General features: G+C 45.3%; 1 long non-coding RNA gene across 1 annotated transcript in view; it reads left to right on the forward strand.

Moving 5' to 3' along the window:
* The first annotated feature begins 901 nt into the window (after positions 1 to 901).
* Positions 902 to 25,812, forward strand: part of LOC135202556 (uncharacterized) — a 105,132-nt gene continuing 80,221 nt past the window's right edge. Inside the window, exon 1 of the long non-coding RNA XR_010311758.1 lies at positions 902 to 998. This is a non-coding gene — a long non-coding RNA (uncharacterized LOC135202556). The remainder of the gene's footprint in view (positions 999 to 25,812) is intronic.

Here is a 25,812-nt window from a genome sequence, read left to right on the forward strand (position 1 = left end):
TTAGTAGCAAAGATTCTTCGTCTCAGGCATCAGTGGGCCAAATTGATGTTGGAGGAACAAACTCTTGTGGAATCTCTCAAAGTTGGACATCCTTGGCAATGACGAGGAATCTACATTAGATGCTGATGGTTATGTTTCATTTTAACACAACACTTCCTGTACATATTAAACAACATGATCCTTATTTGCTATGCTATATACTTATTGACATGGTACCAAATTATACTCAAGGGAAGGAAGGTTTGGAGATGTTGCGAGTCGTTTTGAAAACTGTAATATGCACTTGGCTATTTTCCTTCAATTTCCATACCCGAGTGCTATGCAAGGCCAAGGTGGGTAAGAAAGTTCAAGGGCAGAATTGAGTCAACAAAGCTGCTTTATTTTTATGATTTGATTAACATATTTGGGATTCAAGATTTTCAGTACTTTTATACACTATGAACTTCTCATATACTCAGACACCAAAGTACAACCTAAAGTTAAATATATATATATTTTTAGTATTGATAAACATTACTTTAATATAGTTCATCTAGCCCTAAATCCTCTAAACTGCACCAAAAATTTACCACATTGGCAACCCTGTTACCTCCTGTTCTGTCTGCCAGTTGGCAACACTGCTGTTTGACAGTTACAAAAACTTCCCTTGAAAATCTTATGTTAACGAGCGCCTGTGTTTACATCGCCACTTTCTATAAAATTCCTAAACTTTTGTGCCATTAAAGCTCTCATTATTTGTTAATATGCCTTCATGTTATTTACCATTTATGAAATCCACGAAATTAGTGAATTAACTTTTATTTCTTCATTGTGGATTATATTTCATTTTGACAAACTTTTGCACAACCCAAAGTTACTCCGTGACCTGTTCAATGAATAACCAAGATGATTCGTCTCTTCCTTCTGCTAGCAGCGTCAGGAATTGGCCGGTTTGTGGGACAAGGATGAATAGCAGGGAGTATGAACCCCATGACATTTGTAACTCTGGTTGTGGACAGGTTTGTGACTTGACTTCTTGTTGTGACTTATGTAAATCTTGGTCTGACGTAGAAATGACGGTGTATGTTAAGGATCAAAGAATCTTGCAGCATAAAAGCTTGTCTAAGGAGAAAAAGAAATTGGTAGCTAAAACTCTATCTAATGATTTCCTTGACTTGAGTGCTCACAGTTCTGGTTCTTCGGTTTTGGTATCATGTGATTCTGATTCTGAATCAATTGATGTTTTGCCACCTGTAAAAAAAAGTTAAGTATATCTTAGTTTCACCAGACCACTTAGCTGATTAACAGCTCTCCTTGGGCTGGCCCAAAGGATTAGATATTTTTACGTGGCTAGGAACCAATTCCTCTGATTCTGGATAGGCGAGCCGGGATTCGAACTTCAGACCACTGGATTGGCAGCCGAGTGCAAAAACCACTCGTCCAGTGTGGAATGCCAACTGTACAACCGGTAACTAATGAGGTAGTTTCTGAATTTGACTCAAAATTTTTGGTGGTGGAAGGTAGTTAGAATAAAAAATTTGAAACATTACAACTTTGTTTAGATAGAGACATTTCAGCCGCCAAGTTTAAAAAGTTGTCAGAAAATTTTGAAACAGCTTTTACTAGGATGTCTAACAATCTTTTAGATTCATTTTCAGCTCCTCGTCAGGTACCTTTCGACAGTACTCTGGGTAACGGTGCAACAGATACCCCGGCTTGTGAAGCCAGTCGTGGCGAAGGCCTAGTGGGTATCTTGTCTGGGCAGGTGCCTTATGATTCTATACCCAATGTGTCCCCTGTTATTTCCATAACAGTGCCAAAGGCGTTTATTTAGGAGAATGGGGGAGGGGTATTAGTGTCAGACCTAAGACAGGTAGTTGTCAGGATATTACTTGGAAGTTTCACAGTTATGCTCTAACGATGATGATGATGATGGTGTGGATTCATGTGATATTGGTGCAAGTTGAACGGCAGTCTTAATGTTGAGTTAAAAAAAACTTTTGATTTAGTTTTGAGTTTTTTTCCACAGGCGAGGCCTAAAAACCAGAAGCAGCCTCTGCCTCGCTGTATTACAGAAGGGATTTTTCTTGAGGGTCCTTCCCGGTCGCAGGAATTTTTATGTTTTCCCTTTGCTCAGAGGTTCGCAAGGATGAGGGCAGATGTCACTGCTAAACTTTCGAAGGTGATCTGGGAAAGGAAGAGGAAGTTCTCTAATCTTCTACAACACCGGAGAGGTGTTTATCAGGTGGTGGATGATACGTCATTCTCTCAACCCCCCAAACCAAATTCTGATTTTGTCCGACTTTTGGGTCAGCCTTTGTTTTTCGAGGTTTTGGTCTCAGTCTCGCTCAAAGACCTTATTGCTGTGGAGTCTGTTATGAGTTCCTTGCAGGAGGCTCAATCCTTCAACATATGGGTCCTTGGAGGTCTTTTAACCCTTAAACGCCGACTGGACGTATTTTACGTCGACATTTTTTGTCTCTCGGGTGCCGACTGGACGTATTTTACGTCGACATACAAAAGTTTTTTTTAGTTCGCGGAAAAATACTTTTAGGCCTACAGCCAAAAACTCTCGAATCACGCGCCTTGGGGGATGCTGGGAGTTCACGGATCGGAAGTGTTGTTTGTTTACAATCCGTTACGCAGGCGCGCAGGCAGGTGCCGAATTTTCTTTCTTGCCGCACTAAAAAGTTATCTGTGACACATCTCGGAAATTATTTCGTCACTTTGACATAATTTTTTACCATTTTAAATTAGTCGTTACATGGAGTATTATATGAAAATGTGCGCATTTTTATGTAGAATACAACGAAAAAATACTCATGATTGTAGCTTTTATCAGTTTTGAGATATTTTCATATAAATAACGATAAGTGCCAAAATTTCGACCTTCGGTCAACTTTGACTCTACCGAATGGTCGAAAAACACAATTGTAAGCTAAAAACTCTTATATTTTAGTAATATTCAATCATTTAACTTAATTTTGCAACTAATTGGAAGTCTCTAGCACAATATTTTGATTTATGGTGAATTTATTAAAAAACTTTTTCCTTACGTCCGCGCGGTAACTCTTCCGAAAATAATCATACATGCGATTGTGGTAATGTTTGCACCATTTTAAATTAGCCGTTACATAAAGTTTTATATATGAAAATGTGTGCAATTTCATGCACAATACAACTAAAAACAACCCATGGTTGTAGCTTTTATCAGTTTTGAAAATATTTTCATATAAAAAATGATAAGTTACAAATTTTTCAACCTTCGGTCAACTTTACTCTACCGAAATGGTCGAAAAACGCAATTGTAAGCTAAAACGCTTATATTCTAGTAATATTCAAGCATTTACCTTCATTTTGCAACAAATTGGAAGTCTCTAGCACAATATTTCGATTTATGGTGAATTTATGAAAAAAATAACATTTTCTTTACGTCCGCGCGGTAACTCTTCCGAAAAAATCATACGTGCGATTGTGGTAATGTTTGCACCATTTTAAATTAGCCGTTACATAACGTTTTATATATGAAAATGTGCGCAATTTCATGTATAATACAACAAAAAATAATTGAAGGTTGTAGCTTTTCTCATTTTCAAAATATTTGCATATAAATCACGATAAATAGAAAAAAACCACGTTCAATCAAATTTGACTCTACCGAAATGGTCGAAAAACGCAATTGTAAGATAAAACTCTTACAGTCTAGTAATATTCAGTCATTTATCTTCATCGTGAAACAAATTCGAAGTCTCTAGCACAATATTTAAATTTATGGTGAATTTTTAAAAAAAACTTTCCTTCCCTCCGAGAATGGGACTTACAAATTCCGAATTTGTAAGTCCCATTCTCGGAATATTTGCTCCATTTCATATTAGGCATTTCATAGAGTTTTATATATGAAAAATGTGCGCAATTTCATGTAGAATAAACGAAAAAATATTTGAAAGTTGTAGCTTTTCTTATTTCCGAAATAATTGCATATAAAAAAATATATATATAAAAAAATTCGACATTCGGTCAACTTTAACTCGTCAGATATGGTCGAAAACTGCATTTGTAAGCTAATATTCTTACAGTATAGTAATATTCAATCATTTGTCTTCATTTTGAAAGAAATTGGAAGTCTCTAGGACAATATTTAGATTTATGGTGAATTTTTGAAAAAAATATGTGTTTACGTCCGTGAGTTACGAATTCATGCATTATTTTGTGATAATATTTTCTCTGTGTTGCTTTTATCGTTTTACAATTTGTAATATACCAAAATGATTGCAATTTAGTGTACAATACAACGAAAAAAAAGTAACTTGTTCCCTTTAACCGTTTTGCGCACAGCGCGATTTGAATACAATTAATATATGAAATTTGTTTCGTTTTTGCGCTATCATATATCGCATTATTTATATGATATGATAATCTTTTTTCATTTCTGATAGTTGCATACTAAACTTCAGGCAATGACAAAAAAAGGAGCCAAAAATGAACTCTTAATCTTCAAAACTAAGCGCGCTATGACTTTTTTTAAAAATATTTTTTCCGCTTCCGCGCTCACTCTGAAACGTCTCCGGCACACGGGAGACATTTTTTTTTTTTAAACCGCTTCGGCGGTTAATATATGTCAAGGACTCCGGGTTTGTTCCTCCCGATGCTCCTTATTTTGAAAAATTTTGCTCGTCCATTTCGATCGCTTCTGTACATCAGAACGACCTTGCCGCTTCTATGCAGGCCTTTCTCGTTTCACTAAGGCATAACCTGTATTTGTCACAGTTTCCCTCTTCTGTTTCGGAGATGTGGAGAATGGTTTATTGTCTCTTCTCCTTTTGGCAATTCCCTTTTTGATGTGTGCTTTCTAAGGTTTTGAAAGAACATCAAGGCAATGCCTCTTCCGAAGCTCACTGGGCCTTATCAAGAACTTTTTCCTCTGGTTTTCGTCCCATTTCTTCAAGGGGTAAGCGTAAGTTTAGTGCCAGACTTGCACCATCTGCTCCAGCCCAGCAACCTCCTCCTTCTGGCTCGTTTCTCCTGAGTACATCATCTCAGGTTTCTGGCACTTGGTTTTCCTCCTGTGGTGCTCGCCCTTTGAAATGTCAGAGAGGTTCTTGGTACAGATCTAAGGACAGCAGAAGAGCTCAACCTCCAGGAGGTCCTTCTCTGCATCCTTCTCTGTGTGTAAGAATTTTCGAAGTAGGAGTCATTACCTCGCCTTGAGACCACAGTAGAAGCTTGTCTTTTGCCACTGGTCAGCTTCCGGGGGGGGTGTTAGTGGAGGTCCTGAAGGTAGGTTACGAGATCCCTTTTGTTTCGCTCTTGAGTTCAGCAGTTATTCCCCTCACTCAATGAGGGGTCAAGCCTTGGAGAATGAGCTTTTGGCCCTCTTGAAGAAGGATGCGATAGAGCGAGCTCCTCTTCCTCCCGGGTTTTACTCACAGGTGTTTGTGGTTCTAAAGGTCTTGGGCAACTGGCACCCCATCATAGATTTTTCGGTCCTAAACAAGTTAATTCTAAAGTCCAAGTTCCGGATGGAAACGGTTCAGACTTTTCTTTCATCTGTCAGGAAGGGGGACTGGATGATTTCCATCGATCTGCAGGATGCTTATATGCAAATTCCCATCCATCCGAAAAGCAGACCTTACCTTTGGTTTTTCACGAACTTTGGAGTTTTCCAGTTCAAAACCCTTTGTTTCCGCTTCACCACTGCTCCACAGGTCTTTTCTTGGGTGATATCCTGTTTCAGCTATTCTGCATCGGTTAGGAGTAAGGATGCTTCAGTATCTGGATGATTTACTAGTCCATTTGTTAAATTTTACTGAAAACATCTTTGTGTCCAGTTGGGCATTCATGTCGACTTCGAATAGACTTGTCTAATCCGTTGCCAGATCATGAATTATCTGGGGATTGTTTTGAATTCCCAGGTTTTGAGGGCTTCTCCCTCTTGGAAACGGATGGACAAGCTTCTAAATCTGGCCGAAGAGTTTCTGTCCTCCAAAATGCACCCAGTCTCTCTTTGGAGGACTCTCCTGGGCCATTTTGTTATCCCTTATCCAACTGGATCCCGGAAGACGTCTCAGAATAAGGTCCCTTCAGTCAACCCTTCACTAGTCATGGGATTTCGTGTCTGAGATCATGATAGTCGCCTCCTCTCCACAATGTCGAAAGGATCTCCGTTGGTGGATGCAAGTTCACCACCTTGAGTCAAGGACGTCTCTTCTTTCAGTTCCGCTGGAACCTAAGTTTTGGTCAGACACCTCAGATCAAGGATGGGGCTTTTGGTCAAAGGAAGAAAGGATCATGTCAATAAATTGGAGGGAACAAAGGGCAGTGTACACACGCTTAAACAAGTGGTGATAGAGTTTTACAATTTTATACATTCAACTTACCTGTCAGATATATACATAGCTATTACTCCGTCGTCCGAACAGAAATTCGAATTTCGCGGCACACGCGGCAGGTAGGTCAGGTGATCTACCCCCCCCCGCCGCGTGGGTGGCGGGAATAGGAACCATACCCGTTTTCTAATTCATATTTTTTCTGTCGCTTAGAATGTAAACAACGTTTGCAGTTCCTCCTGATGGATTTCGTGTTTCATCGCCATCGATCGTCTGGGCTAACTTTTAAAGGGAAGTAATGGATCTTTGGTTCGGCATACGCTTTTGTTAACTTTTAGAATTTTGATAAAATTAACTTAGAAAATTTCGAAGCTTAGTGACGTGTAACTACCGAAGTTTTCGGTAGACACTCATCCACTTTCACGAAAGTGAATTACTTATACTTTCATGAAAGAGAATTACTTATATTTATTCATTAATACAGATAAGTGTTAGAGTTTGATTGAGGAAATGTATATCTTTCTTCCTAGTTGGGGAAGTCAGAAAAGTAACTATCCTTTAGAAGCTTTATTAGCTCTTGTGTTAACGAGCAATTATAGTAGTAATAGTACTAGTAGTTGTGGCATCCTCATCACCTTCTTACTCCGCAGAATCTACAATATCATATTTGCAAATTGTAGACTTTGGATATAGTTCAAATGCGAACTCTTAGAACGTAAGAAGTGAATATAGTGTTCCCATTACAATGGAGGGTGCGTCTGATCGGCTTTCTTTGTCTCGCTCTCAGGTTTAGACCTCTTCCAAGCTCACAAGCCTAGAGGAGAAGGAATGTCGAAAACCGTAAGGAGGTTTCAGAGAATCCCCACCGGTCAGGCGTCCCCCTCGGCAGATTCTGTAGCCGTCCAGACTGCCAGGGATAGCCATTTGGATAGGCATCCTAAAACAGTGTTTCTCCCTTTTTATGCCTACTGTTCCTCGATGGATAGAAGAACTTCGAATGAATGAAATTGGCGAAGATCCTCGTATAATGCCTTCTGGTAGATTTATTCAAAATGAGAATGACATTAATCGATCCACCTTTCGGAATCAGGCGACGATTTAGCGCCTTCTAATATTAGAGATCATTCGATAACATTTGTGATAAAGTCATTGTTCGAACATTTTTTCGCAACTAGACGAGAGCGCTATCCCATGGGGGTATGAAATTGTTATTTCAACATAAAATTCCCCATCGGTGCATTTTTAGATATAAATCTATCATGATGAGAACGATTTAGATTGTTTGTCAATCGAATGAATTATATGGATCTTGTTGAGTGATAAAGCATATATGTATGACTTTTAAGCCTCTAGCTCCTACCATGCTTAGGACAAATCGCCTTAGGACTACGGTATGGCAAGGCATATACATACCGAAATTTATGCTATAATGGTCAAGTGAAATCCTTACAAAATTTCCTAAATTAATACGGTTTACCTTAATGTAACAGTATTATAGAGGATTCTATTACGCTAGAGTATGAGTTATATGATGCTATCGTGTCTTCGAGAAGTGACCGGAGAAGCATTTCTTTTTTGGTGGATTGAGAGTAGGATAGAACATTTTTCTTCAGTATTTTAGAAGAGGTTTGTTTTTCCATGAATTACCAGTACCCTTCTAGGACTTTCCTAGGAAGGAATATGTTTAAAAGAATTGTTTAGACGACATCTATTTAGTTTCTAGACTTGTCGAAGTCTCGTTCGCTTAATTATGCTTATAAAAACTTCCTGAAGTTCAATAATAATTTTATAAGATTCCTTTATTTAATGGAGTAACTGGGCAACTCTAGAAAGGGAAGGCCAGACGGCTTTCGAAGACTGCTTTCGCTTTGAGACCAACGGAACGCAGTACCATCTTGTTCTCAGTCATGAGCGGTCGTTTACAGCTCTCTCCTGCGGAATGGGATAACTAACCGTATCTCTTCCCTACAATCGTGGTCTTAGCCTCGGATTGAGGGAATACTGAAGCTATCATAATATATTGTCTGCCTTTTGTTAGGAAGCTTTCAATAAGAAGGATATTACAACCTTTCAATGCTGTTTACCGTAGGTAACATGATTAAAGGATTCTAATGCAGCAGAACATTATATTATTTAATGCACTCATACTTACGAAAGCATGGCTTATTAGAGTACATACTTAGTGAGAAGAGAGTGTAATAGAGATTCACTTCTAGACTATGGTATGGTTAAGTCTTTCGAGAAAGGACACAACCGTATTTAGAATCTGATATTGCGCAGAAGTTGTATGAGTCGGATGGGAAACATTCTTTTAGTGGGAAATGGTTTCCCTGAATGGATTTATACTACGTATATGTTTTTCATAATAAGAACGGAATTAACATATGAAAGGATGTCGGGTACCATAAAGACACAGATGTTCTGGCACATAACATAAAGATAATTAGTTTAATTTAGTAGGAGGCGCCAGCCTGGCGCAAGTTGCGCCAGAAGCGCCAGCTTGGTGCAATAAGCCAAGAGCACCATCCAAAATATTTCTCGTTTGAGCGAGTTATTAAATAAAAGCAATGCAAGAATTTGCGAGTCCGTGAGAACCTCGATCGACGATAATAACTCTTAAAGTATGTCTAACATTTATTGTAAAGAGTTGTGAGAACCTGCGAGAAGTCTTCTTCATAGATCTCTTAGTAAGAAGAAGACGAACAGTCTTCCTGTAGACTGCTTCCTTTTCCTCAAACCATGCCATAAGGAATCATAAGCGCCAGCCAGACGCCTGGCTCTAACTAGAAAATAATTAGTTAAATAGATATACCTTAGAGCAAATTATGCTTTCCTACATAGAGCTGGAAAGTTACTCCAGTCCCTCGCACTGGAGCGGTCCTTCTCGTTCAGGAAAAAGGGGGGGGGGAGTATACGGAAGAATTAACCGAGGAAAGAATAATTCCCCTTCCGATATACTCGAATTAGAGGAAAATTGAGAAGAAACATCCAACTATGGAAGTACTGTAGAATTATAGGATTCTTACAGCACCTCTTCTTATTTTGATATCGAGATTTCCTGACCACGGTTGCAAGTAATGGGCCATAAAGGCTCCAGCCAGGCTTTAACCAGGCGATAGGCGCCAGCCAGGCGCGAGGCGCCAGCCAGGCGCGAGGCGTCAGCCAGGCGCGAGGCGTCAGCCCAGGCGCGAGGCGTCAGCCAGGCGCGAGCGCCAGCCAGGCGCGAGGCGCCAGACAGGTGCGAGCGCCAGCCAGACCGCGAGGCGCCAACCAGGCGCAAGACATCAGGATCTCCAATTTCTCAGTATTTGGAGATAGACTTCCAAGAGTTTCCTCTTTGAGAACTGACACAAGATCAGTTTTTTTTCCTGACAGGGACACAAGTTGTTGCACAGGCGGCGTGGCCCTTGTCAGGATTAACTGAAATTGCTGAAGTCTCTAACAAGAACAGACTTCTCAATGTCAGGTAATATAGTGGTCGCGTGAGCGACTTCTTTCCTGGCAAGAGGAGTTGTTTGGGAGAAACTTTCTTTGCCAGATCAATCCTCTACTGACAATTATTCTAGATATCGCACAGGCGACGTAGTAGTACGTGTCAGGATAAGTGGGTTCTTCTGCTTTATAGACCTTTACATGGTGAAGAGAACCGATATCTTTAGAGGTCTCTCGCTTTCAACATTATGAGACAAGTGATAGAAAATATATCGGACTCATAAGTTAATCTGGGTGCAGGTTTTAGAAAGACCTTGGCAACCCCTTTTTTATTGCACGTTTCGGCTAGTCCCTTGAACCATGCAGCTCCTCTTTCTCCTCTTTCATTGTTATTAACAGGATGTTATATTATCCTACTCCTATGTAAACATGTAACAAGGGAGACCTTGTAATGTTTTTGGTACTGGAAAAGACTCGTAGAAGCTCTCAGTATTGGGTGAGAGGCTCTTTCAAGTATCTGAACCGTACATTATGGCCTGATGTCCTAGGATAGGAATCTTGAATGATTCCTCCTCGATCCTGGATCAATTATTAGGAGAATAGGATAATAATAATTTGTTGTTTTGCAGAATAACGATGATAGAATTTTCCATTCTCTCGTTGCCCAGGCACGAGGTCAGAAGAAGAATAATAATAAGAGAGAGGTAGCAATATACGCCATCTTATGTTATAGAAGGGAATAAATTTAGTCCTTTTTCTTTTTCCCCTAAAATATAAACTCTTTACAGAATGTAAAGGAAGGGCTCAGCGACAGAGAAGGATAATACGTTTATGCCTCATTTTAGACTTAGAGAGGTTGGATTCTCAGAGGTCACGTTCTTCTCACAGCAGGTTTGGAAGTCTTTTCCAAGACAGTCTGAATATTCTTTCAGCATCTATTTTAAATCTACCTTAACAACCTCTCCACTCTGAGTCTGTCTGCGTGCAGACTGACCACGAAGGGGACATGAATGAGAGGATGTTTCAAGGTAAATGACAGTAGTCAATGGATAAGATATATAATTACTGCAGATCGTGCTAGTGGGAATGAGGAAACTGTCCTCTTCCGATACTCTGTGAACCACATAGCGGTTTTTTTCTTCCCTTTCAGAGGGAAGAATTACCTTTGTATATATCTGCTATCAAAGAACGCAGTAAAAGGCTATACCCTGTCTCTATAAAGAGAATTGGAGATAGCAGAGCATTAAGATCTTCGGGATCTTATACAATACCTCTATACGACAAGACTAGGAGATCTTATAGTTACAATGGATCCTATTTGGGCCTCAGATTCCGTGTCTGACAAGATGGAAACTGCTCTCATCAATGTTTCTCTTGTACTAATCGCCAAAAGGACGAGTGAGATTTTGGGCTTGGAATCTGGAATCAAATTCTAGAAAGACTCGGCAATGGGTTCCTGCCAGCATGGCATGTTTGGCAAAAGAACTAAAACCTTTTTTCCTGGATCAACGCTTTCAGATAAAGGATTCGTTGTCCAGGCAATGTATTTACGTTGTCATCTACAATAGAAGATAAGGTTTAAAACGTTTGTTGACAGAGTCTTTGGAATACGATGAGGCGGGCTCAAAACTACTTCCCAGAAGGTTTGAAGAGATATATTTAAAGAGCTAGAAATCGGAATCCTCCCAATTTCAGCTCAGAGTCTCCTTAGACTTCCAGGCTCTTTTCCTGCCTTCGTGCAAGGATAGGGAAGATTTTGCAACGAGAGAACTCATCAACATGTAGGAAGAGTGCTCGTTAGCAACGAAAGTATCAAGTATGATCCTCGGAGGAGGAAGACTGGTCTCTCGGACTATTAGATTTCCTATCGTCTACTGGATGTAGCTGACTAAAATTACCTCCCCTTGTTGCAGAGGCCATAAGCTCAAAGTGAAGAATTTCTTCCACCCTTTTCCATTCTCCTGATAAGCAATTGTGGATGTTCAGACTTTCGGACAATGTAGCGCCAATCAGGCGCCAAATGCCAAACAGGCGTAAAGACGCCAGAGCAAGACAGTCAAATAAACACTGTCATTGTCTGATGAAGAGAAGAGTAGGCCTCCAATCTGGCGCAAGATGCGCTAGAGGTGAATAAATCAGGCAAATAAGTGTCCGAGGTGGACATCGCCAGTTTTCATTGAGACTCTTAACAAGCTCGAATCTCCAGCAAGTAGGGAGAAGTTAGCCAGGCCCCAGGCGCGAGGAGCCAGCCAGGCGCCAGGCAGCGAAGCACCAGCCAGGCGCGAGGCGCCAGGCAGGCGCGAGGCACCAGGCAGGCGCGAGACGCCAGGCAGGCGCGAGGCGCCAGGCAGGCGCGAGGCGCTAGGCAGGCGCGAGGTGCCAGGCAGGCGCGAGGCGCCAGCCAGGGGCGAGGCGCCAGGCTGGCGCGAGGCACCAGCCAGGCGCTAGGCGCCAGGCAGGCACGAGGCACGAGGCTCCAGCCAGGCGCGAGGCACCAGCCAGGGGCGGGGGCGCCAGCTCCAGCCAGGCTCCAGCCAGGCGCGAGTGAGGCGCCAGCCAGGCGCGAGACACCAGGCAGGCACGAGGCGCCAGCCAGGTGCGAGGCGCCAGCCAGGCGAGGCGCCAGGCTGGAGCGAGGCACCAGCCAGGCGCGAAGCGCCAGACCAGGCGCAAGCCAGGCTCTAGGCTTCATTCCAGGAGAGATCTGTTTCAAAGAAAGCCCTGGTCTTCTTTGGAACTGTGGAATCTCTAAAGCACTTCTTGAGTAACTGATGATTCCTTCAAACAGCTAAGAATTAAAAGCACTTGAAGTGCGAGCTTTTAACAATTCTTGTTCTTTTCCATACAATATGTCGTGAGAGTCATATTAGCTGTAATAACGGGAGATGCAACTCTGTGTTGACTTCTCTTTGCACGAAGGAGATCAAGTGGGCCTATGAGAGATCCTTCTCTCTTTGTTATACGTGTCCACGGATGCGTTGCTGGGATAGGGAGCCGACACTGATCCTTAACTAGTGAATTAAAATTTTATTTATTTATTTATTTTTTTTTTTTAACATAAGTGTATTATTTTCTGGGGTTATTTGAAATGAGTTTGGGGATAGCTCTTTTCAAATTAAGCACAAACCCTCGTGTTAGGATCAGGTGATCGGGATCGGTGTTGTGCTCCTTAAATTATGCCAATAGGCATTGGTGTATTGTCATTTAAGTGGATAAGACCCCATTGACAAATGACCACTAGATTCTGTCAAATAAGTGGATAAGACCCCATTGACAGATCTACAAGAACTCTTAGCCATAGGTCACATCCTCGCTGAGGCTCTTGAGACGAAGCAGACTACTAGCAATAGCTAGGAAGTCAACCCTTCGTCTAAACACATAGGAACAAGGTTTTATTTATTTATTACCTACAACGTATGTTGTTTTACCTGTCTATTCAGTAATAGCTGTCTTTTACCCTCCACCAATGGTGTGAATCAGCTATGTATATATCTGACAGGTAAGTTGAATGTATAAAAATGATATTGTTATGATACAATAAAGTTTTATACATACTTACCTGGCAGATATATACAATTAAATGGCCCCACCCAGTCCTCCCTCAGGAGACAGCTGGAAGAAAAATATGAATTAGAAAAACGGGTATTGTTTCCTATTCCCGGCCACTGGGGTAGATCACCTGACCTACCTGCCGCGTGTGCCGCGAAATTCGAATTTCTGTCAGACGATGGAGTAATAGCTATGTATATATCTGCCAGGTAAGTATGTATAAAACTTTATTGTATCATAACAATATCATTTTTTCGTTCACCTGCCTGACTCACAATTCATGCTTTAATAATCTATTTTTCTTTATGAAGATGGAAGAAATCTTAAGTAATGACGTTAAAAGCAGTCACTGATATCTTTAGAACATCATGTTATATTATTGTGTAAAACTATTTTCCGTTTAGCAAAATTGACATGAACGAAACGAAGTGATAAAAACGTCATATCACAACTACTGACATACATTACTAAGTAGATAGGAGACACCTATCACTAGTAGTATCACATAAACATAGTCCTTACGTTATCATTTAATTATTAAGTTGAAGGTAGTTGAATGATTCCATTTGTTAAATTTTACAGAAAACATAGGAAACATACAAAATGCTAACAAAGATAAAGAAAAAAAAGATAACCTAACAGTGTGAACCATGCAACCTCACTCTATTGCTTTCAATGTCGTTATGTGCGTGGGAATCTAATGTCATTGTGTCATTTATCAGTCAAAGAAACATCTCTCACTGAGCAAGAGACAATTATTGCACTGCATTCGGTACGAGTTCCGTTATAGAGATATCAGCAAAGCTTAATATACCGGAGAGAATCACACATAGATGAATCAAATTGTTTAGGGAACAGCAAAGTTTAGAACATGGGTCTAGAGGTGGAACTCATCGAAGAACCACAAGAGAGCAAGACAATACAGTAGTGTAAATGTGCTACAGTAGTGTAAATGTTGATAAGCAACATTCATTTGTGAATTTTGAATTTTAGGGTCTCGTAATGATATTGTTGAACCAGGAATCATGACTAGGTCTACGCCAATGACTGGTGTCTGATGAATACTTAGATGGAGAGGGAGAGATTTTTAAAAATGCACTTGAAATCTTTGGTTTGTTCCGATACGTAATACAAACCCTCGGTCCTTTACAATAGGAAGTAGCTAGCGGCAGCTGGAATGGTCGTAAGCTTCGAACAAGGGGAGAACGGTAGTTAACTGCTTGTCGATCGTCGCGCGCCGCGCGACTGGGAGGTAAACAAACCACTTTGCTTTCGGCCGTGTGTGGGAAGGACGTGTTCGCCATCGCTCTGCCCGCGTTGTCGTTTGCTTTGAGTTTGAGTATTTGCCTCTCTTTCTGTATAAATCAGGAGTGACTGTAAGTACTTTTACAATTCTATTGATCTTGCAATGAGTGAATTGGAAGAAATGGAGATATCACCGCGCCCTCCAGTCGCCCGTAGAGTGTGTCCCGGGCTGGAGGGGCGTAGATGTGGAGGTTTCAGGTCATTCGTTGACGTGGACCCCCATGAGGTTTGTACTCGTTGCCGGGGGCGAGAGTGCTCCCGCAACGAACTTGTGTCATATGTATTAATTGTCCGCGCGCAGTGGGTGCTGTACGAGGGCAGGAGAGAGACTTAGGCCGGCCAAGAAGTCATCGGAAAGTCCAGTGACTCCTTTGGTGACGGACACTTCGTCCTCTTTCCTGCCCCCCGGCCAGCCCCCACGTTTCGCGCGCCTTCCCCTGCGGGGGGTAGCGGAGTCCTTTTCCTCTCTCGATCCGTCGAGTGTGGATGAGGGCGCCCGCTACCCGGACGTACAGCTGTACTCGGGGTCTTCCGTCCGCTCTGGGGGGGGTTGTTTCTTCCCCCCCCAGGGCGCGAGGAAGCCCCTCCAACTAACCCGACTATTGCTTCCGCAGGTGTGCCATCAGCGAAGGACGACTTGGGACAGGTGTGGGAGTCGCTGGGACTGCAGGGAGTGCCCAGCATCCAGGGGTTGCTTCAGCGGTTGGCGGGGTCGGCGGTGGTCACTCATGGTGCGGTGACCACCACTACTACCACAATAACGACACCAGCGTATGAGATGCCACCACATCTGGTATATACGCCCCATATAATGTCGGTGACACCCACGGTGGCTATACAAAAACCCATTGCTGCCGTGCCAAGGAGGACGGTGCCACCACCACCTGGATTTCCTTTGCCGACCCCGGACTTCCGCTGCCCAAAGAGTACCCCCCTGGACCTGCCGCCAGTGCCACGGATGACGGTGACTGCCGACAGGACGCCTGGCTCTCCCGTGGTACCTGCCGTGCCTGCCGTACCTGTTGCCGTTCCAGCTATCTTTCCCTTTCAGATCGGCCCTGCACATTCCCTTTCAGATGTTCCTGCCGTTCCTGCTGTTCCCGGACCTGTTCCTGTTGTTCCTGCTGCTGGTGTTGCTGTCACAGTCTCAGGTCTTTCCGGACAGGTGCAGTCGGGCCCTGTTGCTTCGGCAACTGCCCCGGCTCCCTCCTGGATGGAAGACCTGACGTCTGTTCTGCGGAGCCTGGCGAAGAAGAAGAGGAAGAGGAAGAAGGTGTCGTCGTCGTCGTCTTCATCGTCTTCTTCGTCGTCTGCTGCCTCTCCTTCCCCATTCGACTTCTAAGGCTAAACAGCCGAAGAAGAAGAAGGCTGCCTCCTCCCCCCTTAGAAGACTCCTTCGGGATCTTCTAAGGGCCCGGGCTCGCTCAGGCGACGCTGGGGAGCTCTTCTGCTGGTCCTCCTGTTCCTTCCAAAGGGAACGGGGCCCGTCGCTTCTTCTGCAAAGAAGAAGTCGACGGGCACCAGAGGTGCACCAGCCTCGGCTGGTGCGTCCTCACCTGGTGCTAGCGGTTCTGCCGCTTAAACAGGTTCCCGTCTCGGCCGCTTCTCGTTCGCGAGAAGCACCGAGTGGACGCTCTTCCAAAGAAGGACCGTCCAGCCAAAGTTTTGTTTTGACGCCCGAGCTCGCTCGCCGTCAAGACAGCGGCGCGGAGCAGAAGACTGGCGAGAGTCGTGCACACGACTCTCGCAGCGATCAATCTGGCTGCTCGGGCTGACGTGACGGTCGCTGACCGGCCACGGGTTGAGGCGAGGAAGGAGTCCCCACGGCGCCGGTACCAGCCACGGCTGGTACCAGCGGTTTGACGCGCCGAGAGGACGCTGGCCGGTCTCGACGCGACCAGAGAGCCTAGCAGGTCACCCGTCCGCGCTCCCGATGGGACAGGCGGAGACGGAGGTGACCAGCGGCAGCTCGCCTGACGCTAGAGATCGGTCTTCGAACGTTCTCAGCCTAGCCAATCGCCCCTCAGGCTAGCGGCAAGGCTAGGCCTGCTGCTCGACCGTCACCGCGGGTTGACGATCAGCAGCAGCCCTCCACCCGCACGATGGTCCTGCCAGCGAGCGAGGGGGGAGCGTCAGGTCTGCCTCTCCGTACCTTCAACCTCCTCGGGCTATACCGGGAGGAGGCGCTAGGTACCAAGGAGCGATCACGAGAGGTGCGCCGCTCGTGATCCCAGCTATGACGCCGTACGGCTCAGGCACGGTCTTAGGACCGAGCCAGAACGTACGCGCAAGGTAGTTGGAGGCGACCGTCAGGGGTCTGTCGCTGTTACCTCCTTCTGAAGGAGGAGTATCGAGGGATATGCTCTTGCTGGAGGGACTGGACGGTCCTACTCCACAAGACGCTGTAACGCCTGAGATACAGAGGAACTTCGCAGAGGCTCATTAAGCTGATGCGTCTGCATAATGACCTTGCGGAAGGATCGCCGCTACCACCAGCAGAGCCCACGTCCCGGCTCGAATCATTTTGGGGTCTCCCAAGAGGGAGCCCAAAATGATGATGGGGGGTTGCCACGATCGGAGCTTGGCGGACTCGGTCCTGGATCAGGTGGAGAATCTCGTCTCCGGACGGGAGGACTCGCTAAAATCCGGACGGTCCTCTAAGCTGCTTCCTCCTCCTCTACAGCGGCAGCGGCGATTTTACGTGCCATCGGAAGACCCGATACTGCCGAAACAGGTTAACCCGGAGTTAGCGAGGCTGACTCCAGGTGTGTCCCCCTGCAGCAGCTCCTGTCGGAGAATCTATGGTTCTCGCAGCAGGAGGCACTTGCCCTGGAATCTACCGCTATGGCAGCATTCCAGGCAGTTTCCTGGTTGGATTTGTGGTCCCTCACAATATCCAAAGTAGCGGCCGGCTCTGGGAGTTCTGCTCTCGAAGACGACGCTTCTTTCAGGAGACTGTGCCAGTCTGGAGGAAGAGCAATCTCTTACCTCGCCCATCAGACTGCTAACCTGTGGCGCCAACTTGGTTCTTCGACGTAGGGACGCAGTCCTTACCCTGAGTGACCAAGGGCCGGGCGTGAGGCGGCACTCGGGCTACGAAATGGACCTCTTAGGAGTTCCCCAGCTCTCTTTCCTGGAGAGATGGTGGACGCTGCGGTGGAACGGCGGCGCACTGACGAGAGTGACCGCTTAGTCCACCAGGCAGTCTCGAAGGTTTCTGGGCAACCTCGAGTAACTGCGGCCCCAAACCAAAGAGCTTGGCTAGCGCTTCCACGGCTGGCGAAAACGGTTGCACCGTCCAAACCCCGTGTGAAGACTCCAGTTGTTTCAACTTCTGCTAGGAGGCCGCAACCAGCCCTCCTCCCAGCCCTCCTCCTTTCCCCGAGGAGGGTGGCTGGAAAGAAGTCGAAACGAGGAGGGAAACGCTAGGGACGGCGTTCCCCCTCACCTGCTGCCGGAAGTGGGGGGGTGCCTAGCGAGCCATTGGGGCGACTTGGCAGCAGCTCGGTCCGCCGAGAAAAACTGGATAGTAGACGTCCTTCGGGAGGGATATCTACTAACCCTTCGAGTCTCGGCCCCCCTCATCTCCAAACCGGTCCATCTACAGACCTATGTCCGGGGATCAGCAAAGGACAACGCTCTCGACAGGAGATCAGACCATGCTGGCGAAACGAGCTGTAGAAATCGTGGAGGACCAGTCACCGGGGCGTTTTACAGCCGCCTCTTCCTAGTGGAGAAGGCATCGGGGGTCTGGCGTCCTGGTGATAGACCTCTCTCCCCTGAACCCGCTTTGTTCGCATGACGCGGTTCACGATGGAGTCGGCACGCTCAGTGCTCGACTCAATCAGGGGGAACGATTTCATGCTTTCAGTGGACCTGAAGGACGCGTATTTTCAAATACCCATCCATCAGTCCTCCAGAAAGTACCTCCGCTTCATCTTCGACGGGACGGTGTACCAATTCAGGGCACTTTGTTTCGGTCTCTCAACCGCCCCACAGGTGTTCACGCGAGTGTTCACTCTGGTGTCGGCTTGGGCCCATTCGAACGGGATACGTCTTCTGAGGTATCTCGACGATTGGCTAGTCCTGGCGAGCTCCCGCTCGCAGTTGCTACAGGACAGAGATCGCTCCTCAAGTTTTGTCGCGATCTGGGGATCGTGATAAAACTACGATAAGTCCGACCTCGAACCCAAGCAGAAGATGAAGTACCTGGGTATGCTGATAGACACGGTAGCAGGGCAAGTCTTTCCCGCAGACTTGCGTATCAGCAAATCAGGGAGGCAGCCGGCCGGTTCCTGTCTCGGCAGGAAACAGGCAGCACAGCAATGGCAAGTCGTGATCGGCCATCTGTCGTCACTCGAGAAGTAGTCCATCACGGGCGTCTTCACCTGCGGTCTCTCCAGTGGAGACTAAGGGAGAGTTGGTCTCAGGCCAAGGATCCTCCTTACTTTCCCGTGGCTATCACGGACAAGGTAAGGCAGGACCTAGCCTGGTGGCTCGACGACAAGAACCTCTTAAGAGGAGTGCCCATACGCACTCCCCCCCCGGAGATGCTTCTGTTCTCAGACGCATCGACCGAGGGATGGTGCGCACACCTGGAGGAGTTGCTGACTGCAGGTGTGTGGGACCGTCACGAGAAGCACCTTCACATCAATGTCCTGGAACTCAAGGCGGCGTTCAACGCTCTCCAAGAGTTTCAGGACCGCTTGGTGGGACATCAGTGGTGTTGATGTGCGACAACACCACAGTAGTGGCATATGTCAACAAGCAGGGGGGGCTAGTGTCTCTTCCGCTCCATCAGTTGACGGTGCAGGTGCACGAGTGGGCCACGGCTCACTCGATAGAGCTGTCAGCACGCTACATTCCAGGCAAGAGGAATGTAGTAGCAGACAAGCTCAGCCGTCGGGATCAGGTGATAGGGACCGAATGGTCTCTACACCAAGACGTGGCGGAAAGGCTCTTCAACCTGTGGGGGCGACCGGTCGTAGACCTGTTCGCCACCCGGCACAACAGAAAACTTCAGGTTTTCTTTTCCAGCTGTGCCGGTGCCCAGTGGGCAGCTGCGAGGGACCGCTCTCCAACACCCCTGGGACCTGGGAACAACCTCTTCCGCGTACATGCCCTTTCCTCCCTTCTGTCTGATTCGGAAAGTGATCAGTCGGAGCGCGGATGGTCCACTCCCAATCTCAGAATGATCCTGTGGCTCCCAAACGGCCACAAGCCGTTTGGTATCCGGACCTGCTGGCTCTTCTTGCGGACCGCACCGAGAGAGCTACCACTTGGCACAACCTTCTAGCCCAGCCAACACGTTAGAACGGGGGGGGGGGGGGATACCACCATAAGCAGTCCAGTCCTTCAACTTCACGGCTGGCTGTTATCCACCATCTCTTGCGAACGAGAGGCTTTTCTCGTAGCGCAGCAACAGAGATGGCTGGACACGTCCGACAGTCCTCTGCAGCTGCGTGTACCAGGGGAAGTGGGCCGTCTTCTGTGGTTGGTGTCGTAGACAGGGTCTGTCTCCTCTCAGAGCCACTCTTCAGCAGGTAGCGGATTTCCTCGTGTTTCTTCGCCGAGAGAAGCTCCTTCTCAGTACCCATCAGTTAAGGGATATAGAGCCGCCCTGGCTCTCGTCCTAAAACTGAGGGGACTGGACATCTCGAATTCGTTCGAGATATCCTTGCTAATGAGGAGCTTCGGAAGCTCTTCCCCACCCAGGGAACTCAGGCCCCCTGCGTGGGATGTGACTCTCGTACTTAGGAGTTTGACTCGAAGACCCTTCGAGCCACACTCCGAGAGTCGTCAGACAGGGATCTGACCCTCAAGACCCTCTTCTTGCTGGCCTGGCATCGGCGAAGAGAGTAGGGGAACTACATGGCCTTTCTTATGATGTTAAACATACCAGAGGCTGGGGATCTGTGACGCTCGATTTCGTCCCGAACTTCGTAGCTAAGACTCAGAATCCATCGATCCCTGACGACAGGTTCGAGTCTTTCACGATCCCCTCCCTCCTGGACTTCACCGATAATGATGCGGATGAGATGCTGCTTTGTCCTGTGAGGGCGCTACGGCGCTATCTGAAGAGAACTCGACATCTCAGGCCTGAGTGTCGACGCCTCTTCGTTAGCACTGGGGTTACCAAGAAAGAAGTCTCCAAGAACACGCTTTCTTTCTGGCTGCTGATGAGGTGATCAGGAGAGCGTACGAAGCTGATGGTAGCGACGACATCCGTACGCTCCGTCCGAGAGCCCACGAAGTCAGAGGTATCGGACCCTCCTTAGCGTTCGTAAGAACTTCTCCGTGGCGCAGGTCCTGAAGGCAGGTGTCTGGGCCAACCAGACCACCTTCACGTCCTTCTACCTTCGGGATATTGCCCACAAGTCCTTGGATACTTTTTCCTTCCTTGGGACCTGTGGTGGCTGCTCAACACGTGTAAGCTTACCCAGCACCCGAGCAGGCAGAACAGCATCGATTCCTGGTATGACTGGGAGAATGAATGCGTGAATGAGAGAGTGACTGGCTTCTCTTCACCATCTTTTTCTACCTCTACCTGTGGGCAGAGGGATACGGTCGTTACCTTGCTGGGAGGGAGTCAGATGCAGGTAAGCTATTCAACAGAGCCCCATCCTACCTCTTTAACTAGAGATAGGAGTAAATATCCACCACTTTCTCCAACAACAAGGGGAGAAAGTGGATGCCGACATGAGACAAACCCATTACTTTACATTTGCTCATGTATAAGGAAAAAGTTCTTACAATGCTGGTACAAAGAGATACGCTTGCCTCTCTCTTAGTACTCGGCCCAGAGGTCTGACCATTGATCCTGCGGTGCACACCCCGATCAATCGGACAGAGGCTTGGATCCCTCCCTCGCTCTTACGACCAGGGAGGCATTCCAGGGATGGACGAACACCAGTCTGTTCATCAAAAAGACTCAGATTCCTCCCACCAAGCAAGGTGAGTCTTCCTATTGTTAAAAGGACCGAGGGGTTTGTAATTTAACGTATCGGAACAAATGACAATTTGTCGAAAATTGCATTTTTCCTAACTATACAAACCTGAGGTCCTTTACATATAGTCCCTCCTCATGCCACCCCTCACTCTGCGTATTTTGCATGGGCCAAAAGCAAAAGTGATTTGTTTACCTCCCCTCCAGCCGCGCGACGATCGACAAGCAGTTAACTACCGTTCTCCCTTGTTCGAAGCTTACGACCGTTCCAGCTGCCGCTAGCTACTTCCTATTGTTAAAGGACCTCAGGTTTGTATAGTTAGGAAAAATGCAATTTTCGACAAATTGTCATATTTGTTTAATGAATAAGCAAACTTACCTTTGATGGATGAGAGGTTTAGTTAGGCTTACTTTTATTTATTTTTTTTTTATATCGGTGTCCAGTAAATACCACGGATAGGGAGGGTGAAACAGATTCAATGATGCCTACATTTTTTTTGTTTTCTTCTTCAAAACCTAAATAATACATGTTTATTAAGGGAGATAATTTATTAACATCGGTCTGATCCCTCCCATCACTCCTATATGGCATCACATGCCCCCCACATCTCACTATGAATTCCATGGTATGAAAGCATTACTAATGATAACGGTTATTTTAAAATTCCATCACTGACAACCGAAGCCTTAGAATGCATGTGTATAAAATACTTTCTGCTCAAAATTACTTTTATCTTTCATTCCCCAAAATATTGGCATCACTCGTGGTTACACCCTTTATGATTGTTGTAGCTGTCAAAGAACAACCCCTGATTACAGTAGTAGGTGTTTATTGTAAAAACAAATATCTGAAATAGACATAAACGAGAAAGTCACCTTTCATATTTCTTATCTTTTCCGCTACTTATAATCTTCTTATGGTAGTAGGTCTAACCTGACATGTGAAACTAATGTTAATTAATTTATATTTAGAAGAAATGAATAGCTACAGAAAGATCAACCCAAGAAAGCTTCTATGAAAGTCCTGACTCCCCCCAGCTTTCCAAAGTCTCCAGATGAAACAGGGTGATACGTATGCAAGGAATTCGATAAAAAAGGACTGAATTATATCTGTTTTATTTTTTATGATTGCTTTTTGACTTTGAATAGCTAGGTCTGACTAAATTATGTTATAAGCAATTATGAAAAGGATAACAAAAAGGAGAACGCGGCCAATAAAAAAAGAATAACAGGAATAATCGAATAAAGCAGATTAATATAGATATTGTTGACTTATATATTCACTCACATTACCTAGGCTAATCATGTGTGAAAATCAGAAGTCAAATTTAGGCCCATTAAATGTGTCCTGCAAATTATTTTATTGATCAAAGGACAAGATTAGTTTAATTACACATTGCTATTAAAGAATATTGACGCCCTATGTATTATTTATCAGCTGTAGGAGACAAAATGACGACACCCCAGTACAGTGCAGTACGTTGGGTTAAGACTCGAGCAGCAGAAAAGCCAACTTCAAAATGAATTAAATTAAAATTTGTGGACTCATCAGTATATATTTTCCTTACAAAATAATTATCTTTGATACATTTAATAAATCTACTATGTAATTTATTTTAAGTATAGCAACTTTGCAAGGAAATATTTTTTGTTAAGTAAATAATCTGACACCTGCACATGGCAATATTTCCATAACGAACAATGAATTAAGAAACTACGCCAAGTATTCGTGGGCTAACTGCACCTAGTCCTTCTTTCATTTTAGGATCAGCTGTCGGAGTCGGTTGTAGCAATCTTCATCGACAACACCACAGCAGTCTCATACCTAAGAAACCAAGAATGTACCCAATCCCCATTGAATTTTCAGTGCCAGATCTTCTTCCCCCCTTACCAGACTCCTTAGAGTGCTGGGACCGATGCTCTATTGCAGGACTGGGCCTTCAACCATATGCTATTCCTCCATTTGGTCTGGTGAGGGCAGTCCTCAACAAAGCGAGAGTGACCAAGCGTCTGGATCCCACCCTGATTTCCCCCTTCTGGCCGCAGAAGGAGTGGTTTCCCAACCTACTGGAAGAACTAGTGGAGCCCCCCCCCTTCCATCTGCCAGAGACCAGATCTTCTCAAACAACCTCATTTTCATTGGTTCCATCAGAGGCACCACATGCTTCATCTTCATGCCTGGAGACTGTCAGGAGATTCTCCAAGCAGGAATGGTTCTCCTCCAGAGTGGCTCGACAGTTGGCTCTTGCCAGGCGGCAATCAACTAGAGTAGTTTATCAAGCAAAATGGTTGGTTTTCAGACATTGGTGTAGGTCTCGGGTGCATTCAATTTCTAGACCTTCCTTACCGAAAATAGCCAAGTTTTTAGTTCATTTACATCATGACAGGGGCCTGTCATCTTTGTGCATTAAGGGTTACAGGTTGATGATTTCATATGTTTTTAAGGTAAGGCTCCCTGAAATCTCTCTTTATGTCATTAGAGATTTAATTCAATTTTTTCCATTATCTCGACCCAGTCCGCGTTTGTTTCCTCCGACATGGGATGTTAATAAAGTCCTTCAGGCTTTGAGTTTCCCTCCGTTCGAGCCTTTGAATACGGCCAATTTTAGGGACCTCTCTTCTAAGACACTTTTCCTTGTCTCTCTTGCAACAGCCAAGAGGGTGGATGAACTGCAAGCACACACTTTTCTTGTTGCCAGATCTGGATAAGACATGATTTTGTCATACCTTCCCGAATTTGTCGCATAGGCCAAATTGTCTGATAATCTCATTCCGAGGCCTTTCGTTCCAAAGTCGCTAGTCACTTTGTCGGTAATTTGAATGAGGAATTAGTTCTTTGACCTGTTAGCACTCTCTCATGTCATGTATGTCACACAAAGAACATTCAGGGTGGTCCCCGTCATCTGTTTGTTTCACCCTGAAATGTCAACAGACCTATTTCGAAGAATGGTGTATCCTTTTTCCTCAGATCTCATTGTTAAAACTGGCGGTTCAGTTGCCCCTGAAGGCCAGGCGCTGAGAGCACACAGTATTAGAGCAGTCGCTACATCAGTAGTTTTTATGAAGAACGTCTCTTGTCGCCAAGGTGCTTGAGCCAGCAACTTGGCATTCTATTCTGTTTTTGCATCTTTTATTTGGGGAATGTATCTCTAGTTCTAGGCAGTGTTCATTCCTTGGGCCTGTTGGTGATGGCAGGAGAGGTCGTCAGACAGGAGAATAAGGTAGTCATCCTGTTTTATGTTTGGTCACTACCCGTATCTCATTCTTGTTGTACTATTTGTGTTCTTTGTTTTTTACATTATAACTTTTGTGGGCAGTTTTTGGTTTAGTTAAAATGGGAATTAGGCAGTTAGGTATTTATAGGTGTTGTTGATGACATAAGGACACGCTGCTTCCATTGTCAGTCTGACATTGGACCAGTCACTGGGTCATTGGCACTGGTGACTAGGCTTCTCCTAAAGTCAATTCTGACTTAGGACTAGCCACTGGTTCACATGTCCTGTCGACTCACGCTTCTCCCATTGTCTGTCTGGATAGGGTATTAGTCAATGGATCATCTGCTGTCGTCTGGCGACTTGTTCGCCATCTATTTTTTGTCTCACCTGGTTTCTTGGAGTCGAGATACTCATAAGAGACCAGGCGACATTTAGTAGCTCTGAGTTTCTTGTTGACAAAATTGGTTGCATTGGTACACCCTCTGATGTTCGCTTAACATGAGACCAGTTTAGGCTGTCAGGCACTCATCCTCCGGGACTGAGTCGCTTTTTGCTGCACTCTCCTTTCTCTTGGCATCAGAAAAGCTCGAGTCAGGAGTCTCTCATGAGATGATATCGCTGCTGGTGATGCTGGGTTGCGTTGAAACAACCCCAATGTTTGCTTAGCTTGAATCACCCAGACAGACCAGGCACGCATCCTTCGGGAAAGAGTTGCCAATAACCCGCACCTCTGTCTCTGCGCCAGACATTCATGAGGTAGCAAGTGTCACCGGTGGTTTTAGCGCTTGATGAAGTCATCGGGGTGCAGCCTTTCTGTCCCCGATGTCATCTGAATTGTCACCTGGTTGGTCACCTGACTTTTGTACAGACAGACTGACTATGCACTTACTCCTTGTTCTTTACTACTGCAGTTCGTTGGCATTACGGTAGGAGACTTAGAGAGTTCTTAGTATCTTGGACTTCGGGTTGAGTTATTAACTCGGCATATGATTTATATTTCGTTGTTGTTTTATGTCCCTTTATTAATTTTTCTTTTTCTTCCTTTTCCATTTATTGGATT

Source organism: Macrobrachium nipponense, chromosome 30 (genome assembly GCF_015104395.2).
Source record: "Macrobrachium nipponense isolate FS-2020 chromosome 30, ASM1510439v2, whole genome shotgun sequence".
NCBI classification, from domain to species: Eukaryota; Metazoa; Arthropoda; class Malacostraca; order Decapoda; family Palaemonidae; genus Macrobrachium; species Macrobrachium nipponense.